Source organism: Cebus imitator, unplaced genomic scaffold (genome assembly GCF_001604975.1).
Source record: "Cebus imitator isolate Cc_AM_T3 unplaced genomic scaffold, Cebus_imitator-1.0 Scaffold19, whole genome shotgun sequence".
Lineage (NCBI taxonomy): Eukaryota > Metazoa > Chordata > Mammalia > Primates > Cebidae > Cebus > Cebus imitator.
The window spans coordinates 964,676-992,562 of NW_016107334.1; the positions used below are offsets into that span (position 1 = coordinate 964,676).

General features: G+C 54.7%; 1 long non-coding RNA gene across 14 annotated transcripts in view; it reads right to left on the reverse strand.

The window, feature by feature from the left end:
- Positions 1–27,823, reverse strand: part of LOC108295379 — a 37,321-nt gene extending 9,498 nt beyond the window's left edge. For 3 of the 14 annotated variants that reach the window (XR_005198248.1, XR_005198251.1, XR_001821380.2), the window contains exons 1-3: positions 25,428–25,624; positions 569–674; positions 24–200 (exon numbers count right to left, since the gene is read on the reverse strand). This is a non-coding gene — a long non-coding RNA (uncharacterized LOC108295379). Of the gene's footprint in view, positions 1–19; positions 201–568; positions 675–18,855; positions 19,155–19,958; positions 20,257–25,427; positions 25,625–26,260 lie in introns of those variants that run through there. The other 11 variants (XR_005198252.1, XR_005198250.1, XR_005198249.1 and 8 more) reach the window with 10 other exon arrangements.
- Positions 27,824–27,887: the final 64 nt, after the last annotated feature.

The window sequence follows — 27,887 nt, forward strand, 5'->3', positions numbered from 1 at the left end:
ACCATGTCAGGACGGGGACTCACCTTCAGACTCTTGTCACCATGTCAGGACAGGGACTCACCTTCAGACTCTTGCCACCATGTCAGGATGGGACCCACCTTCAGACTCATGACACCATGTCAGGATGGGACCCACCTTCAGACTCATGACACCAGGCCTTCTGCTTCTCTTTTCTCTGTCTTCTGACTCCAGAGCATGTCCTAGACAGGGACAGAGGAACATAAGAGGGAAAACAGAACTGGAAATGGGTCAACAGCCCACCCGGCCTCTCCAGCACTAGACTCTGCACATGCTCTGCCTTGGAAGCACCACCCCCTGGGCAGCTTTACGACTGATGTGCATGCTGTCTACTGGCTGCTATATTCAAACCCAAGGCCAGCTTCTGTGCAGGTGGTATTCACCCAGCAAACCGCCTCCAGAAGACCTAAGCAAGCGAAGCCAGAGGGTGCGGATGCTGGGCAATTACACTGTTTTAGAAACAGGGTCTCATTCTGTCACCCAGGCTGGAGTGCAATGGCGTGATAATAGCGCACTGCAGCCTGGATTACCCAGCGTAAGGAAGGCCTACTCATTGCCAGCATCTGGACATCCATTCGTCCCACTGCTCACTGTCACGGAACTCAGCACACTGCGTCTTCCTGGGAAATCACCCACACCAATCTCTCTGGGATTTCCTAAGGAAGGAAAGGTTGGAGGTTTCAGAAGCAGAGCCCAGCACTGCTCTGCGTCTCATCACCTGCTTCGCACTCGGCCACAGAGCAAAGCCTGTTCCATATGTGTCCATCTTGCCCACCAGTGGCAGCTGAGGGCACACACTTCCCCCTGAAAACCTTTCTGGTGGCTAAGGACCTGGGGCTCTATTTAAAGATACAGAACTACCTTTTATGCAGCCAGACGTGGCACAGTCCCTCTTACACTCTTGACAAATGCTATGTAATTTCATAGAGCGTTATCTAACGTACACACACCAACCTCAACAAGACGACCAAAATAACAATAATAATACGAAATTTATTGCCCTTCCCTCCCCTGGAAGGCAAGAGAGAATGACAGAGGCTGCAATTTGGGCTTTAGGGTAGTGAATTCATTTGCAGGGCTAGGCTCAACCCAGGGGCTATAAGGATGACTCCCCAAAACCACAGCTGTATGAAGAGAGGCAGCTGGGCACCCACCATGGCTAACTTATATGCAGGCCCACCTGCCGAAAACTGCACTCAGGATCCAGCCTGGGTGGAGGGAAGCATGAGAACCAGGGTAAAATTCTAGCCTTGGTTCTCTCAACAGCATCTGATTTCTTCTGAGGAAGAGAAACCTATACATGAATTCATCAAGATGTAATTTATTATTTGATTACATTTAAGATGTTTCTTACCAATCTCACAAGTAAATCTCAATAGAGTACTGCTATTTTGATTTGTAAGATCACACTGCCTTTTAGGCTGGTGTGGTGGCTCATGCTGTAATCTCAACACTTTGGGAATCCGAGGTGGGAGGATCACTTGATGCCAGGAGTTGGAGACCAGCCTGGGCAACAAAGCAAGACCCTGTCTCTACAAAATAAAAAATAAAAAGTTATCCAGGTGTGGTGGCACATGCCTGTGGTCCCAGCTACTCTGGAGGCTGAGACGGGGGGGACTGCTTGAGCAAGATGCTCGAGGTTATAGTGAGCTACAATCAGGCCACCGTACTCCAGCCTGGACAGCAGAGCAGGCCACAATTCTATACAGAAATAACGGAATCTAGAGATTTACAGTTCTAGCTGAGGCTAAGTGACAGCTTACGGTCATCACGGGCAAAGCATGACACGGCCTCTGACCCTGTTCCCCCAGGCTCTTGAGGTATGGAAAGGGGCAGGGAAACCAGTAAGCCACAAACGGATGATAACTGTCAGACCCGAGCGCCTGCTAATCCAGCACACCATCCCCGCCAGCCTGGCCTTCCAGCTCTGGACAGATATATACCTTTCCATAACTGCCAGCCTGGCCTTCCAGCTCTGGATGGATATATGGCATTCCACATCACACAAGTGAAAGTGCTGGACCAGGGCTGTGGTTTCCTTCTCTGTATCCCCAGGGCCTTGCCCAGAAGCTGACACACCATGTGTGGTCAATAAGCATTGAATGGATAAATCATAGTGGTAGAAAAAATACAGTGTGGCATGGGATGACTTCCAATTTCAGAGCTCCACAGTTCCCTTGCAAAGTGGCTCTGTGGCACAGCCCTGGGGCTGCTGATGTCCAGGCCAGGTGCCGTAAGAGGTGAGTGGCAGAGGCAGGGTGGCTGCTCTGCTCAGGTTAGCCTGGGCAGCACAAGGCCTGACCACCTCCAGTGCCCACCCGCCTTGCACATGTTGATTGTACCAATTCCCTTAGCCTGTGCCCTACCTCTGTCGTTCTTATCCTCCACCATCTGACCTAACCTTCTATACCAAATCTCAGGCCCAGTCCAGCAGGACTCCTCCTTCTCCCCGCCATCTCCCCATCTAAGGCCCTTGTCAAAGAATTCTCCCCATTGGCAAGGATGCCCTGTCCTGCCCTCTTGACAGCATAGACGACCTGTTTGGGTACAGTGAGCCTTCTCCACCCCAATCTAATTCCTCTTCTCTTAACTTTCAGGGACAGAGACAAAAACATCACAACAATCTGCCCATTGGATGTGTGCCACAGTAGGCTGGTCATAGCTAGCTTCTCTGCTCCTAGAGGTCAGGGGTTCTGCCTGCACTATAGAGCTTATGGCTTTTCTGTAAACACCACAGCTTATTACAGAGTTACTAACAGAGAGCTGACCCTGGCTAACTTGACTGGCCTTTACTTGTGACAAACCACCAAGATGGGGGATGGATCTTGGGTATCGCAAGGGAAGTATTACTATTCCCAATTTTGCAGATGAGAAAACTGGCACAGAGGAAGAGGGGAAGGGGTGTCCTGTGGGCTCTGAATTAGGTCAGACCAAGCCCTCTACCTGGATACGTACTGAGCCACACTGCCTCTGCCCCACACCCCCACGGTCTTGGAGTCTGTGAGCCACAGTAGAAGAGAGAACAGTGGACTCGATACTGGGTAAAAGAAGCTGCAGATTCAAAGGGAAGGGATGGCTATAAAATTGAGACTTCATTTCTTTACTCCCCCTCTCCCCAGCACTAATCAAGATGTAACATGCCCTCAGAGGCATCTGCCACCTCTCCTGACCTAGGGAGACAGCAGGAGCTATGGTACAGAACTGGGCAGATAGGAGGAAGGCTTGGCATTCTCTGCTTAAGGACAAGATGAGTCGGGACCAAGGATGTGGGCCCCCTTGCTCCTCCAGAAGACCATGGGTGCTACATCAGGGGGACAGAACATTGCAGAAAGCAAGAGGCCGGCCTGGCCGGCCTCATCCCGAGCAGCCACAATCCCTTGGCACCTGTGGGCAGGCTGGTAGGCTTAGGCCAACCCCCTATTTTACAGACTGAGGTGTGGCAAGGATATGGAGCTCACAATCAGGAGATAAACCTGGATAGGGTGGTTTGCTGCTCACCCTTCTAGCACCACACCAAGGCTCCCTGGGGCCCAGCATGGAACCCTCCCGTCTTGATTCTCCAGGGGTATTGCAGCCCCAAGCAGGAGACATCGCAGAGGCATCCTGTGGCAACCCAGATGAACTCATGCTGCTTTCCAAAGCCCAGGCTGATTCCTTGGGAGACAAGGACTCACTGAAGGATGGAATCTCTTCTATGCAGGGACTATAGCTCCTGTAACACACCCCATCCAGTCACCCAAATGGCATTTGGCTTAGAGTAGAAGGGCAAATCTCTGGTCAGTTTCACTACTCTTTTTTCTCCCTGAGACACAGCCCTCAAAGGAGACAGAATAGGCAAAGTATTAGCACAGAACCTGGTAGAGTAAGTGCTCAATAAGTGGTTCCTGTCCCCATCATCATAACTCATTATGACTTCCTAGATGCCCATTCCTCACCTCCCAGGCTCAGGTGAGGAACCCTCTTTCTATAAACTCAAGGCTTATTGGAGCTAGAAGGCCCTTAACCCAGTCCAGGGTTTCCAGAGCAGGAAACTGGAGCTTCTGAGAGGGGAAGGGGGCTGGAGGCCAGGTCAGATCTACAGCCAGGGGTCCTCCGAGGGGAGAGGCTAACTGAGGCCCCTCTGCCCTTTGACAGCAGTATGAGCCCAGCGCCTCCCCAGAAAATCTCTCTGAGGCCCTGAAGCTTGGCAGGGAGCCAGGGCAGGAGGCCTCTCCAAGAAGATGCTGGCTCTGAGCCAAGACGCATCCCAGAAGCTCCAGCTCACAGAGAGCAGCAGAGGCTGAGGGGAGGAGGGGCAGCCGGAGCGGGGTGACAAGGAGCCCTCAGGCCAAAGGAAACAAACCTGCTGAAAGTGGGTTTGGCACGAACCTGGGATGCATGGCTGCCTTCCCGTGGTTTCTGCACATCTAGGAGACTATGAAATCGCTGCTGGGGACGGGGGAAAGAGGATGACCCTCCTGTTAACTACAGCTGTGCCTGTTCAAACTCCACTGGGGCATTGCTAAACCTTCATCCAAAGACTCTTCAGGGGTTACCCATTGGCTGCCTGTCCCCACCTAAAACGCTGAAAAACACAATGTTGCCTGCAGATTCAAGCCACGACTTCTGCCTCCAAGGACTGGGGGTTAATCCCCATTTAAAGGGCTATATCAGGCACTCCTTAAAGCCCCTAAGGCCCGAGGCTCTCTACTCACCTCCTCTCTAGCTTTTCCAGGATCTCTATGCACAGAGCCCTGTGTGGCCAGAAGCCTCCTGGGGGAAGATCAGGATTGGTTACTAAGTACTGGGGCTAGAAGAGGTTCTGAGCCTCTTGTCCTTGCTGTCCAATGAAAATATGTCAGTTCTGAGTATGATTTTAAATGTTTCAGAAGCTTCATTAAAAAGAATAAACAGGTCACTTTAATAATATCTTTCACTTAACCCAACATTATCATTTCAACATGCCACGTTTGCCACATTTAATGAGACCAACAGCACATGTGTCTGGTGGTTATCATACAGGACAGCTCTGGACAACAGCAACCTCTCCCCGTTTTCAGATGAGGATGAGAATGTGGTTCAAGCGTCTGAGGGAAGGACAGAGGACAGAAAGGGAAGCCCCCAGCTGTGCCCAGCAGCCTTTCCCTTCAGCCTCCAAATAAATAGTCATGGCCTAGGAAATAGATAATTTTATGATCAATCAAATTCAGGGAGACTGCAACATAAACCTATTTTGAAATAGACAACCCAGAGAGGAGCAGAAATGAATATACTTGACATTACAAGGCTAAGGAACAAAGACCAACAGGAAGACACAAGAGGGTGGCTCCGAGAGACGTCGGCATTAGATGCCAGTCTTGTTGAGGACCTTTGTACATTCTCTGCTCAGGGCCACCTGGCTCCTGTGGGGTGTAAATACTCACACTCCAGCACTGGGTCTGCTGAATTTTCTACCATGTCTCCCTGGAGGAACTACCCACAAAAGCTCCTCTCTGCTTTAGAAGGCAAGAACAAGTCGTGCATTTACCCAGTGCTTCTAGTCTTCTTACTCCGAGTCGCCATGCCAACACACAGTCATAATTACCGAGGAACGCGTCAATAGTGGCAGCATTGACAAAGACACTATATCAGGGCCTGTAAGCTAAGCAAGGTCAGGCTCCTCAAAGCCCCCCAGCTTCCTGCCCACTTCCTTTATTCCACTCTGATCCATTTCTTTCTCTTCATTCTTTCTCTCCCACCCAGATGGTCTCTGATTATATTTTCTCTGCAGAGAAAGGAACTACAGCTAGGCATATAAAACACTTTTACAGCAATTGGGAGACAGGTTCTCCTTTGAGGCCCGATTTTAACTTGTGGGAAAAGTCACTTTAACATCCAGGCCTCAGTTATTTTGCTGTGAATGGGGAGAATATTTTGGATATTGCGTATTCAGCAAATGTGCAGCTACATTTAATTCACCTTCTAAATTCAGGGCTGATCTGTGTTATCTAGTCGACTCTAAGATCATCTTTCTGATCTGCACCAGAGGTACCAGAAGCTCAGGGAAACAAAAGACAGTTCAGATCAGAGAGGGAGCTAGTTTTAACATCTCAAGAACAGCAGGGCTTGTATGTCTCCCCAGGAAGGACAAAATCTCAGAAAAGGAGCCAGGAGCAGCTGAATGGTGGGCTCTATCAGATTATAAAAAGATGAGTGGGATGGATGAGAACTATCAGGCTAAGTGACAAGCATTCTGAGGCCCCCAGTGCGAAACAGGACATGCACCCATTTAAAATGAGAGGGCAGGAAAAGAAGGCAGACAGCCATCACCAGAGCCCTACACAAGAGCGCCCCAATTTCAGAACACCCAGAGCACCAACATCTGAACTTACAAAGGAGATAAATTGGAGGCTGATGATTAGCATCACAAAATGATTATTCCCTTTGTAAAAGGCTTCACTGCAGGACTGCTTTAAATAGTGCATTTAAACCATGATCTGATTTGCTAAATTCGATTTATACACATCTACTGCCTAAGCTGGCGTGCGGCTGTATTTACATGTCTTCCCTTGGCACAAAGGAGGGGAGAAGCCAGCCATTATTTGGGGCCTTTAATCCTTGTAGACAGTAACTAATCTAGGGAGGTGGACCCTGTTTTTCTTCCACAGCTGGGGCTTTAGTTGCAAACCAGCCCTAGTTACCTACCCTGCTTTGCTTGTGCAGATTCTACCCAAAGACAACAGAATTTGGCCAGAATCTTTTGGAGCCTTGTTGCCAATGGGGGATCCCATCAAGAAGCACAACCCTCCCCATGCCCAGGATGACACTTTTCCAGCCTAGAATTCCAGATAATCTGATCTGCTGCAGGGTCACTAAATTGATTCAGCACCTATGGTTTTCACGCCAGGGGTTCAAATGTTACCGTTTGGGAGCCTTGGAAATTTACTAACCTAAGCCACATTCTGTGATTTGTACTTAAGCCATGGGAATCAAACCTGAGCAAGTACAGAAAATCTAACTCTCCACCCAAAGAGGACAAAAGAATGAGTCGGCCAGGTCTCACAGCCATTGTGTTGGTGGGGAAACCTCCCTTAGTTTACCTAAAGGGACTTGCACGTGCCACTGGCAACACAGTCCCCCAATAAACAAATGACCCTTTCCTATAAGGTCCAATAATGTGACAAGGCAGTTAGGAATAGAATGGCTGCCAAAAGGGAAAGCACACGACTCACCTTGTACCACTTGACAGGAGAGAGACCTAGGGAATTAATGATCAGAGACCTAAGCTTCAAAAAACAAAGGCCCCCTAGAAAACTGAAGCCAGGGACTCCCCCTCTCCCAGCACCCATATCCCCCGATTATCAGAGGTTTCAGCCTCACTCAACTATCTAATATTTAGAGATCCACAATGATGAGTTCAGCCCAGCACTAGGAACTGGGGGCAATGAAAGGAATAAGACAGCATCCAGGTCTGAGCAATTTATAGTGAGGAATGGAGGAGCCACTAGACCACAATTAAACTATCTCCCAGTTGAGAAGCCCGCTAAAGCCTGGTCCTGAGAGGATGGGAACTGGACTGGGAGTCAGGACCTCTGGGTCTCCGTCCCCACTCTACTGGCTAATTTTGTGACCTTGGTGAAAAGTCACTTAACCCCTCTGGACCTAGTTCCTCATCAGTGACATGGGCAGTTGACCTACATAATCATTAAGCTTTACCTTTTCTAGAAATCTTGCATAGGAAAAGTGTTTCTCTAAAATCCTTCATTTTAAAAACAAGGTTATAAACCATCATGTTTTCTTTTTTCTTTTTTTTTTTTTTGAGACAGAGTTTCACTCTTGTTACCCAGGCTGGAGTGCAATGACGCAATCTCAGCTCACCGCAACCTCCGCCTCCTGGGTTCAGGCAATTCTCCTGCCTCAGCCTCCTGAGTAGCTGGGATTACAGGCACGCGCCACCATGCCCAGCTAATTTTTTGTATTTTTAGTAGAGACGGGGTTTCACCATGTTGACCAGGATGGTCTCGATCTGTTGACCTTGTGATCCACCCGCCTCGGCCTCCCGAAGTGCTGGGATTACAGGCTTGAGCCACCGCGCCTGCCAGGAAGCTCAGAACAATCACATTATTTAATCATACACCTATCTAAGGCCAAGGCTTTGGACGGGGAGGTAGGGAGATGGCAGGAGTGCCCCCAGTTATGAGGTAAGGCTGTGTGGGGATGGGGACTTGGATTCAATTCACAAGAGGCTAGGTGCTTGTTTGGAAGATGAAATCCTGATGGTGATGAACCTCTGTGCTTCTGTATATGTGCAGAGACAGGTCGGGAATGAAGGCCTTGGGGCAGACAGCCCCGAGTCCACACCCGGCTCTGCTGCATCCTAGCTATAGGAAAAGTCACAAATAGTGAATCATCACCCTACCTGTCAAGGTGAGGTCGCATTCTCCTGAAGCTGTTAGCACCAGCCCTGGTACAAAGGATTCCCAAGACACAAACTAGTTTTACCGAAGTTTCTTGGTCACTCTGCACATAAACGCGCAGGCCTGAGACCTGCTTCAAGGCGGGGCGGGGGGGGGGAGGGTAAGGGGGGACAGCTACAAAAACAGTGATTGTGCTTCAGTTATTCGCGAGGCTAGGACGGGAGCAAATAGGCAGAGGCTCTGGCCCTCAGGCCTGGAGGGGCAGGCTCAAAGACGCAGCTTCCTTGCCCCGCCTGCTTCGCCCCCATCTGACCCGCAGCCTGCCCTGGGATTGTGTGAATGGAGCCTCCAGGCCGGTCCTCGGCCCCAGCCACACGGACGATGGAGGCCCTCGCCAGCTCCCGCCCCTGTCGCGGGGCCCACTGCTCCCCAGCCCGTGGCTGCTGTTGCATTCCTACCACACCCAGCCCCAGGAGGGCGGCCTCGGCCCGCTTGCCAAGTCGCGCCTCGCGGTTTCAAGAAAACGCGGGCGTTAGCCACACACCTAACACTCCTCGAAGACAGTGAAAGAGTTAGAAGCGCTCGCGCTTGCAGACCCCTGAATACCGCCATTGCTCCGCATGCGGGGAGGCCGTTTCCGCCCTGCCGGGGGAGGTGGGCGCTCGCAGGACGCCTCTTTCTCCCCAGCAGCCACGACGCGCATAGCTCCGGGGACAGGGCGGCCGCGACGGGAGGGTCCGGTGGGCTGCGGGCAGGAGGGCGGCGGCCATTTCGCCCCTCTAGGCCTCGGGGTCATGAATACCGGGCGTCTAAGGCGAGCGGCAGCAAGATCGCCGCGGGGCCCGGCACGCTCGACGCGCGTTCCGCTTCCGTGGGCCGCGCGGCGGGGCGAGTGCGAGGAGGGGCTCGGCGGGCCCTCCGCGTTGCGACCTCCCGGTGCCCACGCAGCCATCTTGCCGCCCCTCCTCGCGCTCTCAAAATGGCCTCCCGGGCCCGCGGCGCCCTTCTCTCCTCCCTCCCCAGCCCCCGGCGCCCCGTGGGCGCCTCCCCCAACCCCGCGCCCGCGCTCTGGGGCCTGCGGGGAAGACCTCACAGGCCGGATGCCGGCTCTGGGCGGCGGGCGCATCGGGTTGCGAAGGCCGTAGGCCCAGGCGGTGCCCTGGTGTAGACGAGGTGTGAATGCTTGGGGAGGATTCTTGGCCCAGGCTCTCGCCGCACCGCGGCTTCCGAGTTCGTGCCTGTTCTGAGAGTTTCCCGAGCTCTGGGTGGAGGGCGCGGGCCCAGGCCCTGATCCTGCGCCGGCGGGAAGCGGCCGCTCCACTCCCAGCCGAGGCTCCAGCTACCGAGCGCCTCAGGCCCCGCGAACGCCGGGTGTCGGAGAAGCCGCCTCCCGTGCTAGAACCGCCAGAGCCGCCATTTACTTTGCGCCCACTGTGTGCTACACGCCGTGCTCTGCCAAATGATGTCACAGCGAACAAGCCAGCAGGTGTGTCGTTAAAGCCATTTCACAGGTTGGGAGTGAGGGATGACCTTGGATCCGGGCCTAGGGAGGAGGGGAGTCGTCTTTCTGGTGACCCAGGTAAAAACAGGCGCACTCCCAACCTGATCCTGGAGTTTCCCAGCGCGCAGCCCGCTCTTAGAGGCCCGCTCCTCCTCCCACTCCCTGGCTCTGGGCGCTCACCTCTCCTCTACCGGGCCCTCCTACCAGTCAGTGCTGCGAGCTGCTCGCGAGTTCGTGACTGCGAAGAGGGCGCCGATCACAGGCGGGAGCTGCGCCAATGAGGGAGGCACCAGCAAGGGAATCACTGTAAAACAGAGCGGAGAAATCAGGCACCCCCCACGCCCCCCCAGAAGCGCGCACTAAGGGTCCCGTGGTGGCGGCCTGGGGGCGGGGGTGCACGGGCCCTCAGGTCACAACCACAGCCTGGGGAGGGTGATGGGCGCTTGTGGTGCCTCAAGCATGCCCTCTCAGGATGCAGGAGAGAAGTCGGGGGGTGGGGGGCGCCGCTAAAGGGAACAGGGGTCGTGCTCTGTCTCACCTGGATCTCCTTACCCGCCAGATAGCCACACTTCCAACTAGGATGCCGCTGGGCCAGGTGAAGGGAGCGAGCTGGAGCTCGGGAAATGGAGAACCTTGAGGTTCTCACCTACGACCCAGCCAGCGCTTCGCGGAGAGCCTACGCGAGACCGCCCTGGGACAACTCTGGCTGCTCCGGACAGCGCCGCTGGTGAATCCTGAGATTCAAAACCTTCCGGAGCTGGAACCCCACGCCATTTTCCGCAAGCGCCAGCTGTTATAAATATTGTACCCCAAGCTAACACGGGCCTCCTGGCAGCACCCCCTTGGTTCCCAGCCCCAGACCTCTTGGCAGAGTAGGTCAGTCCTTCAAATCCCTGGAGACACTTCTATGTTCCCCTCCCCAGGTAGCCAAGCTGGGAACCCCGCTCCACAAGCCGTTCTTGGGTCTGGATTCTTCTCCCAATTCAGGCCCAGTGTGTATGGCATGCACTGGGGGAGGAGGGCGGTGGGGAGGAGAGCAGTGGGTCCTCCGTCCTTCTGTGGGATTTTCGTATATATTGGGGTGTTCACTGTCTCCAGCAGGCGGAATTTTGAACTTCAGATCCAGGCATTTATATGCATCACTTGCCCCAGCCTGGAGAAAAGAGCTGCCATTTGCTCACTGCCCACTGTATGCCAGGGACTTTATTTGTATATTTTACTTAATTCTCACATGACCCTTGCAGGCATGGGTACTATTGTCCCCTTTTCACCCAGAGGTGCATGTGACTTGTCAAGGATACAGGGTTGGAAAGGCCAAAGCATGCAAAAGAACTCTGCGCCACAGGCATGGCCATCCCCCAGCCCCCAGCTGCTGCCCTTCTGGAATTTGGATGCCAGTTTATCAACCTGGTCCTGGATAGTCCTGGGTCTTCTACCCTAGTGACCCAAATCAGGAATTGTCACCTGCAGAGGCAGAAGAGGCCACAGAGCTACACCAGTCTTCCTGCTCTCCCCATGACCAGTGACAGAGAATTTCTGCAGCCCTTCAGGGAAACCCAGAGACGTTTCTACCCCTCTTTTCCATAGGTCCAGAATCTTGAGGGAACCTGGTGAAGTGTCACACCGTCCAGTAATTCACTCCCAATTTTTAAAATCCTGGTCCACAAAGTCCAAGAAGTGGGTGACCTCTCATTATCAGGATAATGCAAGCAGAAGAGAATGAGATGCATTGTCAGGGAGGGCTTGATATTTTTACACACAGCCCCAGTGGAGACCTAAGGAGATTCAGGAGCTAAAGAAAGCATTTTGAGGAGACGCTCCTCTCGAGTTCCCCACAAGGGATTGTATCCCAACCCACATTCAGTCAGGAAGCCCTAGCTTTCCCAACCTCCATTCTTGAGAGGTGCTTTTTCTTTAAATGACGTTAATGTGACGTTGTTTCTTCTTTTTCAATGAAACCTCTGTAAGAGACAACCTCCATTAAAAAAAAAAAAATGATGTCCATTGGGCCTGATGTGAAAGAAATAAAAAGCAAAAGTAAGGGAAAAAAATCTTTTTTTTTTTTCTTAAAGGGGGACAAGGACACAGCCCCCACCTGTAGGATGCCTGAGATGGCAAAGATGGCAGCTGCAGTTGAGATGGGTAGGTACCAGCAGACTTGGGAGGCATCAGGACTAGGTGTAATGGGGAGGACAAGGGTCTGAAGCCACAATCTCCGGAAGGCAGAGGAGAGAGGCTTTTCATAAAACAAACCCAGGTCGATGATGTAAGACCAGCCTACCTAGGAGGTTGGCCATGGCACCCAAACCCCCTTCCCACTCCATCTTCCAAGTCCACCCCCACCCCAGCGAGAGAGAGAAGGCCTGAGACATGCCACCCTTACAGTTCTGCAAAACACAAAGAGCCGGGATTTGGCCAGAAAGAGAAAAATGCAGCTCCACTCCTCGTACCCCCTAATTCATGGGGGGAACAAAAACTAGGTTGCAAACTGCGGGGGTAGGGACAGCGAGGCTGACCAGTGAGGGGCTCCAGTGTCTGTGCAGATGGAAGCTGAAAGGAAGTTCTAATTAGCACAAAGCCAGCACCTTCCATTAATAGCTCACTGCTGCTCCTGGATGCTGCTGAAGGCAGCCAAGTTGGAACGTGTGAGGCTCACCTGTCCCCAGCTCATTAACAGACCTCGGGCAAGAACAGGGCTCTCCTGGATACCAGCCCACACCAGCTCCCCTAGTCAAAAAAAAAAAAAAAAAAAAAAAAAATCTAATGACAGGTTTGACTTCTGGACCCATCCGAGGGGACAGTCTTTAACACAAGTCCAGTGCTCCTGGACACATGCTCAGCCAGGCTGAGTGCTCCCTCCAGGACAGTGCTCCCTCCAGTCTTGAAATAAATTCTTTTTTAAAAAAGCCCTGACATACATTTCATTTATATGAAACTCTAGATAGGCAAAACTAATCTATGTAGGAGACGTTGGAATAGGGACTGACAGGGATTGACTGTGAGAGGTAGGAAAGAAGTTTTCGGAATGAAGGAAATGAGGTTCATCTGGGGTGTTGGTTGCATGGGTATAAGTGCATTTGTAGAACCCATAGAACTGTACACCTATGATCTGTTTCTAGATGTGAATTATACCTCTATTAATATATGTGTGTGCATCTGTATCACACACATATCCATGCAAAGGTCTTGGCCCCTGACTGATTTCCTCACAGCCTGTGATCTCGTTGATGTGAAGGTTCACACCCTTTTCAAGGGTCAGGGTAGAAAAAGAGGCCAGAGCAGATGGGGAAATGGGGCTTGCACATCTCACAAACACGCAGCCAGAGCGGGGTGGGGAGGAGGAATGTCTGAATTGAATCAATTAGCTGCAGAAAACTTCAGAAAATAAGTAAGGCCCTTTATAAAAACAAAGCCCACTCCTTAATCCCCAAAGGCAATCCTCTCCCCCACTCCCAAGGCCATTCCTTAGTAAACAAAGAAATCCCTCCTTCCACGTCCACACCTCAGTATTCATTATGAGCTGACGTTAAAGGCTGCATTCCAGCCTCCCAGAGTGCCCTAATGACTGGAAACCCAAAGGCGGATGACTGAGGGGTTTTCCCCTCTCTTGCTCTGTCTCTCTCTCTCTCTCTTCCTCTCTCTCTCCCAGTCTCTCTCTGTCTCTCTGTCTCTCTCTCTTGCCCTCTCTCCCTCGCCCTCTCCCCCTCTCTCTCCTCCCTTCTCCTTCTCTCCCTCTCTCTCTCCCTCTCCCTTCTCTGTCTCCCTCTGTTCTCTCCCCCTCTCTTCTGCTCATCCCACGGCAGTCTGTGGCAATGTTCTTTCTTTCCTCCTCTCACTTTCTTTCTTTCCTCAAATTAGCGAGTAAGCAAACCAAGCAAATCAAGGCAAAGACATCACTAACTCTACTTTGTTCATTTATTTTGACAAGTGCAGTTTAATTTTAATTATTTATGGTAATACTTCATAGTAGGCGAGTAAATGTGCCAGGGTGTATTTGGTAACATTAATGAAGTCTGCCTAATAGGAACCTCCACTCCAGCACCCCGCCTGGAGAACTGCGTGCTGAAGAAGTAGGGTGAGACCACTGGTCTGTAGTAGGGTTTGCAGTTTTTTGTTGGGGTGGGGAGGTGGGGAACTTAATGGGTTTGAGGATTAGCGAAGGGAAAATTAACCCGATTCTAGAGAAGAAGCAAATACGTAAGCCCATAATCATGTGTCGATGTGGATTGTGTGTATTTAAACACCGAGAGCGCACACGTTGTGATAAGGAGGCCCAGGCGTGCACACATGCCACATGCATATTTACACATGAATCTCAAATGTGCAAATCAGCAGAGGCTCACAGAAATTAGGTTCTGGTCAATTAAAAATTGAAATAAAAATGGAAAATGTGAAACAGAGAGTTTTATATCTCTTCAAAGTGACTTTCTCCTACTTTTGTGCCTCAAGTGGGCAAACAGTAAAAAATGTGGATGCTAACAAAAAAGGTAGGAGGTTTCTTTAGCCGGTGGTCACATTGGAATGCTCCCCTCAACACACAATGAACCATGAAACACGGGTCTCAGTCAATGCAACACTGTTATTTTAAATAGAGATTATGTTTTATAGCACCCCACCCTGCCTCCATCCTTAACATAACTGTTCGTTAACATAAGTGTAGGATTTGGTATATAGACCATGTATGCATACACATATGCACACATAGAATGGGTATATTTTGTATAAAAATGTACAATTGTTTGGTCCAAACATACAGGTAACTGGTACACCTTAAGATATATGCTTCAAAGCATTTACATTAAAATTATCTATAATGATGATAGATTTAAGTCATAACACAATGCTGGACTTTTGAGAACAGAAATATTTGACCTTTTTCTCTTAAGTACCAAGGGCCTCCTGCTTCTCATTTTCATCACTGCTTTGTCTGTCTGTGCCCAGGGTAGTGTAAGGACATTTCAAGAGACAGAAGTGGGTTATCACCTTGAGACCAACTGCATATCTGCCTCAGAGTAGAGTCCAGGATCCCCCCAGAGTATAAAAGCCTGGGTTTGGTCCAGCTTCTGGGGCCAGAAATATTAAACATGGCCATTGCTGGCTTCTTCTACTGGATGATCCCACTTGGGAAGAATGGGGCCTCTCTACCACTAAGGTGTGCCTAAAAAGGAGGCCCCATTCTTGGCACAGCCACGTGTGGGAGAAGGTTAGGAATGTCTCCAGTGGACTCTCCAGTACCTGACTGGCCTAAAGGCAGGTGCCCCTGGAAGTGGCCTCACAACAGCTTCCTGCCCCCTCCAAGCAGAGGGCTGTCTGGGCCATGAGAGCAGGTCATCAGCTGAAGGCATCTCACTCCCAGCTTTCTTGCCTGGCCCCAAGGTCCTCGAACTCTACTCCTTAAAGCTGTGGCCTGGCTCTGGCGTGGGAAAGGCGGTTTGGAGCTTTTCACAAATCCAGTATCCCCTTGAACCAAAACCAATTAGCCTGGCCCAAGGTCCTGTCATTGAGGCCCTGGCCCTCTTTTCAAACCCCTGCAGCTCAATTGCGGTGAGGGGCTGCCCAGTGAATGCCGGGACCACTTAAAGTGGTGCTTAAGCCGGACCAGGCTTGAAGGAAGGAGCCAGCACTTTGGGAGCTGCCGCAGCCCATTCTCAGAGCCACTGACCAAGGTTTTGTTCCAGCCACAGCCCCCGCCCTGGCTCTATTTTTAAAAATCCTCCCCTCCTCTCCGATTCTCCCAGCTGTCTGGAGGAGAGATGAAAAGCTGGCTCTAGGAAGCTACGAGACACCCAAACTTGGCTGCCCTGGACAGAAGGGACATCCTCAGGCTCTGAGTCCTGTCCCCCAAAGGTCTTGCCCTCCCTGCTGAGGGAGAAGGAGCTCTAACACTGGTAGGACAACCAGTGTCCACTCAAGGCCTTCCATGCACAAGCCTACACAGCAGCCCATCTTCTGGATGCAAAAAGTAAGACCTAGGGAAAGCGCCTTCCCTAAAATCACAGCACTTAACAGCAAGAAAATTGGGGGAAACCTCTGGGGACTCCTGAACACCACTGTCTTAGGAAGAAAGACATAGAAAAGAATAAGAAACCAAGATGGGCCTTTGTACCAGAGCTAGGTCCTGGGGGGGATGGGAGGACTCGTGGAAGAGCAGCCCCAGGACAAGCCCAGGCACCTATCCAGCCCCCTTCCACACCATCCATTATCCCCGGCCTGACTCAGCTGCTGATCCTAGGCAGAAAGGGGTGGGAATTCGGACGAGGTCCCACGGCCTCCCTCCATTTCCCCTCCCCCGCACCTGTCCCCACCTTCCCTTCACGCCCATCCATGCGGAGTGGAGACTCGCCCTCTGCGATGGGCAGCACTGCCAGGGCGCCCTAGCTGTCGCCATGGTGACGCGCATCTCACCCTAGGTCGGAGCTGACTGGGCACTCTATCCAGGCTGGCGAAGGGAGCAGCCGAAGTCAGGGCAGGCTTGGGGAGCTGGGGACACCCCGCCACCCCGCAAGTGAGAGACGCCAAGGGGGAAGGAAGGCCACTAAAATGGCGCCGCGGCCTCCAAAGGCCGCTCCTGTGGGTGCGCATACCCTGGCTGGAGAAATCCCTGCGGTTCTTCACCGCGCGGCCTCGCCTGGAGGGCGCATCCGTCCGGCCTGGGCTGCCCCGCGGCTCCCGGCCGAGCGCTCCTTGCCCAGCCCGGACCCGGGCGCCGGAGCCAGCGAACAGGCCGCCTCGCCCCAGCTGGCCGGGCCCGCCCCGCCGCGCGCTCGGCCCAGGCGAGCGCGGCGCGGCGGATTAGCCCTGAGTCCGCAGCCTCGAGGGCGCGGGGCGGGCGCGGTTGGGGTGTGAGGGCGGGGCGGGCGGCGGCCGCACCTCTAATCCCGGCGCTGCGTGTGGGAGCGGCCGGATCAGGGAATTAGCGCTGTAACTTCGGATTAGTAACGCTCGCTAAATGAGTGCCTAATTCCGACCCTTCATGCTTTTCAGCGTCGCGGCTGGGTCCTAGGAGGCCTCCTGGCCGGGCTCCCTCCGCGCTCCAGTCCCATTTCCCGGGAGGTCGGGCCGGTGCGAGCCGAGAACTCCCCCGCTGGTGGAGATCTGGCCTTGGGGCCGCGCCGAAGCCGCCTCTCAGCGGCGCATTTTAGTAGCCTGGGCAGAGTCCCACCCAGTCCCGCAGCGTTTGGAGCTGGGAGTTCGTGGACCAGAGAGAAGAAAGCCCTGAACTCCTCACCTCCACGGTGGCTGTCCTGATCGCTGCCCTGCCCGTGGCCGGCTGTGCGACTTTCTGGGAGCCACGGGGCCTTTTACACCACTTCTAGGTGTAAAATGGAAGGAATGGGGTGAGGAGCCTCCGAGATTCTCTGAGATTTTGGCTTCCAAGCTGCAGCAGATTCTCGGGATCCCCAACGCCTTTTTGGATGAAGAAAGAGTAGCGCAAACCGGACACAAAAATGAAGCCCAAACGTGGGGAGCCAGTGGCGGCTTGGGGAAAGCCTCCCTGGGGCACAGGAATGGAGGAGAGGAGGGGCTGAGGAGGCCCCAGGCCCGTCTGGCTACTCCAGGTCCAGGCAGGCCAGAAGTTGACGGGCCCAGGCACCAATTCTGAGTCTGTGCCTTGGGCTTTAAGTGTCCAAAGGGGATTCGAACATTACTCTATTAGAGGCAGGCATTTGCACCAGGAGGCCAAAACCGGATGGTTGGCCTCTCTCTGAGGGCCTTTTCTGGAGGGTGTGGGATTGGCTCCTGGAGATTAGAATTGGTGCTGGTAGTGCCGGCCCTGCTGCCTTGATCTTTCTCTGAGGCGGGAAATTTGCATCAACAGATTTTCGTAGAAAGCGGAAAAATGCCGCATTGTCCCCTGCACAATCTACTCCTTCATCAGACCCTCAACTCCGGTTTCACACCTGCCCAGATGGTATGGGACAGTGGTATTTAAAAACGAGACTCATTCGAACTGTGTAGACACAGCTGGGAAGCTGCAAAGCCACCTTAGCTACTGAAGGACTAGTTCTTGCAACACAGCAAAAGGATGGGGCGGTGGGAGGGTAAGGTAGAAGCCAGGGGCCAGGGATTGCCCACACCGGATGGTCGGCGAGGGAGGCAGGCAGGGAGTGCGGGACAAGGGGGCAGGAAGCACTGCTCCGGTTTCTTCCTTCGAAATGAGGTCACCCTCAGCACACAGCCTCCCAAGTGCGTTGGGAAGGGAGGGACGGCCCAAGGGAGGCACATGGCCTCGTGGATCCTGAAACACTCTAGTCACCCTTCACCAGCCTCCTGTCAGAAAAAGGGAGGCTGGCCTTTCAAAATGGAGGAGGGGTACGATGGGATTCAGAAAACCTTCTGCCTGTGATGATCTCAGAGGAGGAGAACTGGGGAGGAGGGCAACTGACTTTCCCTGCCTGGTCTTTTGTTTGTATTTTTATTTAATTTTACTGCGAATGCTATCACACTCACACGGTTCACAATTCCAAAGGTACACAGTGAAAAGCCTCCCTCCACCTTCCACCTCGCCAACAGTTCTCCTCCCCAGGGCCACGGGGTTTTCCTTTTGTACTGTATGAATTTTAGCCATTTACACATATAACCTATATTCAAAATAATTTTGTTAAGCAAAGAACAAAAAAGGTTTACGGGAGTGAAGATGGAAAAATATTTCTATTTTTACAAGAGGGCTGGGCAAAGGCTGGGAGAAGGGCCATGAAAATCACAAAGGTAGAGGCTCTGGGGAGTGAAGTGAGCCAAGACGGAGGTAAGGTGGCCTGGGGTCCAGCTCTGCACTTCTGAGTGTCGTGACCCTTAGGGAGCCACTCAGACCCCCAGATCTGCTTCCTCTCTTGTAAAAGGGTGAGGGGATGGGGATCAGGGCTGGGTGGTGGTGTCAGTTCCTTCCAGCCTGTTTATCACAGCACTCACATACCCTTATACTTAGAAAGCCCCCCTACCAATCAGGGAGTCTGAGCCTACCTTTCTTCCTTTCTTCCCTGAAGCCTGGCAGGGTCCCTTCCTTGGTCTACCGCCACTGGTGGGGGAGCCCAGGAGGTTTCCCAAGCTGCAGGAGTCCTGAGCTTCAGGACAAGCCAAGGCATCAGGGAGAAAAGTGACCTGAACGCAGATGAGAACCTCAGGGGGGACCCCCACACAGTGAGCAGGGACAAGCCCCACTCCCTGAGCCCAGTGAAGAGGGGCTGGGAGACCCAGTGGCCGGGTATGCTGCATTGGGTTGCCATGGGAACGAATTCAGATTTCCCCCAATTGCTTTTTTATTTGCTAGACATTGTAATACATCTTATGTCGTGACTTCTTGGGGCAGGGAGGAGGGGGGGCTCTGGGAGGTTGCCTGCACCTTAACCTCTCGGGAAGTTGAGGAGGCTCGGGTGGAGCAGCCCGGTAGGTGCTGTGGTGAAGGCAGTGGGAGGCCGAGCTGCACCCCTCCGGTCCAACCGCCCGCCTGCTGGCGCACGGTTTGTATGCAGGGCAGGGTCGGCCCGTCGGGGAGGGAGGCCCCTGCCCTGGCCCCTTGCCATTGAGCGCACTCCCCGCCAGTTCTGCTCCGCTTCACGCTGCACACAGACCCCCCAACTGCACACAAAGGCAGCTGCCAGAGCCCGTGAAAAGTGATCAAATTATCAAGAACTTGACCTCACCGAGGGGCGAAGCTTCGGCAACCCCCCAGCCGTATGCTAATGGCGCTCAGGGGCTGACTCGTCGAATAATTCGATAAAGGCCGCATTGTTAGCTGCAGGGCAGCCCCCAGCCCACCCCATTCACTCCCTCCACCCACCCCCGACCGGCCGCTGTCTCTCTCACAACGCATTTGCATCCCAAAATCCCCGTCCCCAGCTCCGGGAGCGGATTGTTCTAGCCTGATTTATGGGGTGAAGGCGAAGGCTGGCGCTTTCCCCTTCCAGCGACCCCTCTGCAACCCCACCCCCTCCCTCCCCCCGTCCCGCTCCACTTTAGGGGTTCCTGCTCCGGCGCTGGGGGAGAGAGGTGGTGGGCCAGGAAAAAGGGGGACTGGAGGAAAGCGGACGCTGCGAGTGTCCCTGAAGAGAGCCGAGGTCAGGTACCTGGTCGCGGCGCGGCCGCTCCGTCCAACTGGAGTCCGCTGGGCCGGCGCTGGGCTCCTCTCGGCTCCCGGGGCTCTTGCGGGCCGGGCCGGGGCGGTCGGCGGGGCGGGCGCTCGCACGCAGAAGTTATGAGAGTCATTTCTACTTTCGGTTATCTAGCTTTATGACGGCTCTGTGGCACTCATACAGCTAGATAACCAAAGAGAGAAACCGGCCTCCCTTCGCCACCGCCGCTGCCGCGCCGTGGGCTCCACGTGCTGCTGCCAGCCGAGCGCGGGAGCCTGAGCGGACGCCACTCCCAGGTCCCGGGGCGCGCGCGGAGAGCCAGAGGGGATGGACAGACATACGCACACGCCGACTCCCGCCACCGAGACCGGCAGCCCCCGCCCAGCTCCCCTCCTCCCTCGCCCTCCCGGCGCATCCCCCTCAACCCCCGTTCCGCGCGTTGGCGCTGGCTGCCTGCTCCGACGGCGTCCCGGGGTGCAAGGAGGGCACCAGCGCCGAGCGCTTCGGCAGCCTCGGGCGCCCCGGCCGCCCCCAGCTCACTGGCCCGCGGGCCTCCTCTGGCAGGCTAATTGCCCCGCGGGGAAGTGACGTCAGGCCGGAGATTGGCCAATCGTAGGCTCCCATTCAAATCCCAGCCCCCTTCCCGCGCTCCGCACCACCCAGGCTGACAATGGCCTCGGCGTTCTTTGCTCCCCCGCCCCGAGGGCAAGGATGCGCCCCCTCTGCCCTCCGAAACGTTAGAGCTGCGCTCCCGGGTGCGCACCGTCTGGTCTTTCCCCCAAACTCCTCTGTCTTCACCCCAAGGCCCAGGGAGCCTGGCAGCCCCTGCAGACCATCAGAGTTAGGGAGACAAGGATGCTCCAGTGACAAGGTTTAGGGGAAGCGCGTGATAGGACGTGGCTATCTCCCCGGGGTGGGGGGGGGAGGGGGATCCGAGAGCAGAAGCTGTTTCACCTTTCACTTCTCTCTTCCTTTCCCCATGACCAGTACTTGCAGTAGCTCTAGCCCAGGCAGCAAGACCAGGGGCTGGGGTAGGAATTAAATGTGCCGGTGACTGCAGGTCGGTGTCCCACCCAAAACACCTGGCGTTCAGAGGCTCCTGAGCTATGCTCCACTTGGACCAGGCCCTGGCCTTGGCCCCGGTACCAGGCTGCTGGGTCCCTTCTCTCTCCCAGTTCCTAGTCACACTCGGAGTGTAAAACCGATTGTGCCAAGTACCTTGGAGAAGTCCTAGACTCTATCTTGGCTCCTGGTTAAATCCATATTTCATCAAAAAATTAAAGCACAAAGCCATGCCTCCACTCTCCTTCTCCAGCTCTCTGCACACACCTGGCCTACTCATTCCAAGTAGCCACAATAGTGGACAGGGACTGCCACCTTGGATCTCCCAGAATTACCCCTAAACTGAGCCTGGCAGCTGAACTGGTGGTACCATTGCAGCCTTCCAGATGTGAGTGGCCTATACGTACTGCTGCATGCTCATCTCAGCCATCACTCCCTTCTTCCTTGCTGCTGTGGCTACCCTCCTGCCTTGGACCCTATGATTCACCTCCACCTGTCAGCCATCCCCAAGAGGCAAAGGATTAAATATGAAAATGCCCCCAGAAAAATCTTAAGTTCAACAGCTAGGGAGAGATTTGATGTTGGACTAGGCAAGCGGATCCCCTGTTTCCAGCGGTCAATACACAGGAGTCACAGAGACTCGCTGCTGCTGTCTACAGCAAGCATCATGGGTAAGGTGAAGGTACCCATGCAGATACATTTTACTGAGGTCTGGGACACTAGGCCACTCTGGGCCAGGTAAAACCCTTGCAGGATGGGTTGGAAACAAGAGGCTAAAAGTGGATGGTTTGAAAAAAGATTTCATGATTTTACTAAAAATCCATTCCTTCCATATTCTCCCCTAAAAATGACAAGTGGATTTTGTCCAGTTCCGGATTTTGGCAAGTGCCTCTTTCCCCACTAGCTTGTCTGTGGTTTGTTCTAATTTCATCCCAACTCTCAATCTGAGGCAGGTGACATCCTGCTCCCATCCCAGCCAGCTTGTGATCAACCAAACCTGGCATTTACATGTCTCCCTCAAAATCCCACTTCGCAGACACATTCCTTTTTCCAGAAGGTGAACCAGGTCCTGGATGCTAAACCAGCAGGGGAACAGAGAGGCCAGCCATGGTTCAGGAAGGAAGCCCTGAATATGGGCCCGAGACAGTTAATTCCAAGGATTTCCATAATTGGGAGGCGCCCCTTGCTTTCCCTCCTCCTGCAGCTCCAGGAACCTGCACCCTCTTCCCTTCTTGATGTGTGTGTGGGCGGCCTTCTGAGCCCTAGCCCTTTCGGGCCACCCAGGGGTGGGAAGGGTGGGGTTGTGGAGGCAGGGAGGGGCCCAGAAGCCTGGTTTACCTGAGAGAGAGGGAAGAAAGAGAGGAAACGAGGGGGAAGAGAGAGCGAGGAACAAGCCCCTCAGAGTGTGATTTAAGCAGGATGCTGCACAAAATGGCTCCTCAGCGAGACTCACGGTAACTGCGCGGAGGCCGGCCTGCAAGCCTAGAGCGGGTGGGGGCTTTGGGAGAAAAAATTAAAAGCCTGCTTTTGATTCAGCTCAGATGCAGGAGGCCACTATCACCAGAGCCACATCTCCGCTGTCTTTTTGGGAAATCGAGTCCCTTGTTGGGAGCAGGTGAGGCTGGCCACAGGGAGGCTCCCACACCCTGCCTGAGTGGGACCTGCCCCAAATCAGTGCCTCCTCCACCTCACTGTAGCCCCACTCCCAGGAGGAAGGCCACAGAGACACGGAGCCTCAAGGCCATAGGCTGCTGGGAGGAGGAGGCTGTTCCAGTGGGTCAAGGCAGCTGCAGTCTCCGTGGGTTGGCAGCCAGCTTCCACGCACAGCTTCACAGGAGCTGGGGAAGCCATCCAGGTCGACACCAGGCAGAAGCGCATTGTGTGGGCTGGGCACTGCCAGCTGAGGCTGGCAGACTGCTGGGCAGGCCAACTCACAGACCAAGTGGGGAGAATCTGACCAGCCACCAGCGTTGACCCAGATTGCCCCCTTGCCTGCAATTCAGGCCGGGTCTGGGTTCCATGAACTTTCCCCACGCCAAGCCCCTGGCTTTGGCCTTCAGCCACAGCACAGTCCCTGAAGTTGCAGAAGATCAGGTACTGGGTCTGGCCGGCCACTGGGCACCCAGGCTAAAGCACTGGTGGGAGCAGTCGGGCTGGCCACGGTGCTGAGAGCTGCCTGCCAGGCCTGTCTCTCCACCTCCCCACTTTCCCTGAACTTCTTCCACCTCCTCCCCTCAGTCCTGAACCCAGGCTCCACAGGCACCCGCAGCTACCAGGAGAAACTAACAACCAGAGAAAGACAGAGCCTCAGCAACTAGGTACCTTCACTGAGGGCCTGAGACTCCATTTTTCATATTCAAACCTCTACTGAGGAAAGAGAGCTCCTGGCCATGAAACTCCCATATCCAGATCAAGAGAAATACCCGTCCCTGCTGCAACCACAGGCATGCTCTGCACTCCCTCGACTCAGCAAATCTGCACAACACCCCCTCACACACTTGGCCCATACACCCATCTAGCAGCCAGCCTGACGCAGGTGGCTGGTACCTTGCCCATGCACGTACCCATGTACACTCTTGTACCCATCGGCAGTGGCAGCTGCTTGGACTCCAAGCTGGCTTTGGCCCAAGTTCCTACTGGTAGTTACACAACTCAGTAAAGGGGACCTGACAATCCACAGGAGTGCACCTTCTATTTCAGGACATAGTAAATTAAGGTATTAACTGGCAGGAGAGGGGGACAGTTCTGACCCTAGCCAACAGTCCTGTGCAGCCTCCCTTCAACTAAGACCAGATTTGCCCTGATATAGAGGCTGGGAGCCAGAGGCCAATGGAACTCCGCAGGCACTACTCCAGGCAGACACAGCCACCCAGCCTGTGATTCAGCCTGGAGCTAGTGCTCCTTTCCTGAGCCTCACTGGTTCTTAATTAGGAGACAGTGTCTCCAGCCACAATCTAGGCTAAGTCCAGGGTGCCCTCACCCCACTGCCCCTCCCTCCCTCCCTCCTTCCTTCCTCAGGTCCGAGCTTTGATTAAGCTGATCTCCCTATTGTCTGGAGGCTGGCAGGACTGCTAGCTAAGAGACCCAGCATTAGGCCAGCTCAGATGGCCCCAGCTCCCTGCACCCAGGGGGTCCCAGAGCCTGCACACTCGCCTTCATTTACACCTGGTCAGTTGAGGGTAATGCTCTCTCTGGCTCCCACATCCAGCCTCTCTCCTCAGCAGCTGAGGTGTCGGCTCTGGGGAGGCCTAAGCTGGGCAGGAACCTGAAAACACCCCTCCTGAAAAGGCCTGGACAGAGCACTACCCCTTCCCTGGGGTCTCCAGCAGCAGATACTACTAATGGAAGTCCTGAGGTGGACCCTGTATGATGCCCCCATCTCAGTGCCTACTTAGCCTACCTTCGGGCCTCTGTTCCTTGATTGAAAGGTAGACCCTAAAACTCCATCCTCTTCCCCTCCGTGGCCTAAGAATCGCCCTCCTCCAGGATATGCAGGCTTAAAAGAGGGGTCCCTTTAGGCCCAGCACCTCAATTTATCCCCAGCCACAAAGACTCAGTGTGTTTTTCTGGACTCCAATACTGCTTCTGTGATCTCGCCCTGGAATGTCTCCCACCTTCTGTTACCTCCCTGCTCTGATGGGTCCAAACGGGACCAGCTTCCCCACCAACCCTGTTCCCAAAGAAGCCCCTCACTTGGCTCAACCTCCACCAATGCCCTTATTCTTCCCCAGCTCAGTGGAGCCTAGGCTAGAGGTGGCTGCAGAGACGCCCACGGGCAGATCAGAGAGACCTGTTCTAGGGTACGAAGTGGGGAGCAGAGCGGACAGGATTTCCCAACAACTTCCCATTTCAGAGGGGGGAAAACATGTCAAAAATCTTGTCTAGAGTGGGTGCTGTGTGGTGCGTTTTCTGAAAATATTTTTTTCAGGAAGCTGCTTTCTAGGTTATTATTTTTTGTGGGGGAGGGGATAAGAAGGGAGTAGGGGGCAGTGGCTAGGGAGAGGGCGATTCTGGGACTCAGCAGAACCTCACTTCAGAAGCATTCCTTTCTTCCTGCTAACCATGTCTGCAGCCACACAACTTCCATCCGACCTGGCGCCCTTCCCCTTTCTGCTCACCCAAAGTCCTCACCTCTGGGCGCTCTCCGCTGCCCCATAACCCTCTGCCCCGATGACTGAGTCCCGCCTCCCACACACAGTCGGAGCGCGCCCTTCATCACACCCCCAGCGGCAAAGGGAAGCCCCAGCCGCCTGAGCTGCCCAAGGGGACCAGGCAGGGATGTCCCAGCCCCCTCTCTCAGTCCAGCCCAGCTTCCTGACGCTGCCCTGGCCAAGGCCACCGCCCTCATCCCCAGCCCTCGCTTCCCAGCCTCGCCGAGACACAGCGGGCAGTGGCACTTACGGACCGGGAAGGGGGCCCGGGCCCCAGCGAGGCAGTGGGGCGGGTAGGGCGGCTGCGGGCACCGCGGCTCTGCCGCTCCGGATCAGGCGCGTTCCTGGGCTCAGGCCCAGCTCTCGCCGCTCTCCGGGAGACCCTGCCCCGGCGAGCGCATGGCAGCGAGCTGCGGGAGGCGGGCACGGCAGTGGCGGCGCGGGGGCTCCTGGCGGCGCGCGGCTTCTCTGGGCTCTGAGCGGCTCCCAGCGCCGCCTTCTCGGGCGGGCACGGCCCGCAGTGACGTCAGCGCGGCTCCCCCCGCCCCCCCCTCCGTTCACCCCGACCAGTGAGGAATGGAGGGGGCGGAGGCAGGCTGCGAGGGGCACCCAGCCGTGTGCCCTGGCCTTTCCTCCCCACGCACCGCTTGCCTCCTAGCTTTTCCCGGGGAGTCGCAACGCCATTTGTCCCCCCTGTTCTCCCCGCGCCGCCAGACTCACCCGGAGCCACCAACGACCTGGGAGGTGGTGGCAAGCAGCGGGTTGGAAGCCTCTCCGGCGGCTCCAGACTCAGAGATCTGGGCTGCTTTGGGAAGAATGGAAGCTGGGGCATGAGGGGCATCCACCTCTGGGCTGAAAGGGGGCGTTTTATCTTCACCCCAAGCACAGGTGTTGGTTAGGCTGGGGATAGCCACGCTGGATTGGCTGGTCCCTGGGTACCCGTGTGAGCTCAAAAGGGATCATTTAGCCCGGGGAAACGTGTCCCATTTGGAGCTGGGGATGCCCTCCACGCAGGGACCTGCTTCTCCAAGACCCAGGGCAGCCCCACGGCCCCCCACGCGCCATCTGCCAGAGGCTGTGCACCTGCAAACTCGCTGGGCCGACGGCGCCCCGGAGCCGCTGTCCAAATGCTGAATCTGGCCTCCCCTGGGCCGGCTCCGGACGTCCTGCTGCCTACAGCTCCGTGTTTCCCGCAGGGGCGGGCAAGGGGTCCTGGGACGCACAACGCGGAGGCCTCAGGAAACTCTGGGGCTCCAGGATGACGTTGGAAAGCTTCAGGAGAGCAGGTGATCGGCCGAAGGGAGACAGGAGCCAAGAGAGCAGGCAGAAAGTGTGCCTGGCACTCCGAACCACGCGCCCTGGTGGCTCCCCCCGGGTCCCCTTCGCTTGTGTGTGCTTCTTCCACTTCCACAGCGGGGAGGTCCCTAGGCTGAACTTGTCAGCGAGTCTCACCATTCATCACGAGCCAGACAGACAGGCCAAGTTCATGAGCAATACTGTTAACCCCTTGCAAGCCAAGCGCCTCCCACAGGAGAAAGCCTCCTGGCCAGGGAGCGTTCTCTCGGATTCCAGAGGCACTGCCTCCCAGGAACGTGGCAGCCACCGCTCCTTTCTTTTCTGACTTGTCTCCTAACCATTTATTCCGTCATTTTATTTACACTTTTGGTTTCCACAGTCTTTCAAGTTCCTCCTATTCTAAGTTAGTTTGATACCAGTATAACTGATTGCTTTTCAAATGTCTTCTTTTCCTATGTTGTTGGCTGTGCTGATTGTGAAAAAAAATTAGAAAATTCAGAAAAAAGAAATAAAATAATAATTGGCCCTCTATTTTACACCCAGAGGCCTGACTTTAAAAAATACATATTCTCATAGAAGAATCTAGATTGCTGGCTGTGTGGGGTGGGGAGTGAAGAAGGGAAGGAGGGAGAGAACCCAGTCCTTCTGAACTGGATGGAGAAGGAAAAACAAAAACAAGCTCTGTGAAAGGGCTCAAAGAGGGAGACCTGTCCATAGAGTCCTGGTAGAGGAGGGAAGGAGGGAAGCGGTCCATGGAGGTCTAGACACAGGGGCCCAGACACCCTCTCCACTCACTGGTCCCTGTTCTAGCCCCAAAGTCCGAGGGAAGCTTCTCCTGGCCTTGACTGTGTGTCTGTTGGTGGGGGGTTGCTCCCTTGACCGTGTGTGTTGATGGGAGAAAGCTCAGTCCTGCTCCAGAACCCCAGCCATCCCTGGAGAACTTTCTCTGACTCTCCTTGCGGTCTGGGAGACTTGGGCCACCCCTCCCCCATTTTCTATTGAATTCCTGGCGTCTGGTAGCTGGCGGCAACTAGGGCGACCCACCAACTTTTCCCCTAGGCAGTTTCTCACCCCCTTCGCCCCCCAGCGATTTCTTTTCTTCTCCCAGCGCTCCTTTTGAAAGGAGGCACCCAGGCCCAGAACGTGTTCTGCAGTTTAACTACTTCCAAATTCTTTGTTCAGGTCACCCCAGGACTCCATTGTCCGCTATTGAGAGCGCGGGCAGGCCGCCGGGTGCGCCTCTGCCTTGCAGGCCTGAATCCATTAGGCCACCGATCCGGCCCCTGCGGCCCATTGACGCGTCTCTCTCGCCCAGGCGCCGGCGGTCCCCCTCCCGTCCCCTCCGCTCCCACCCTCAGCTGCCTTCTGGACTCCACGGTGGAGTCACAGAAAGCTGCGGGTCTGCACACATGGG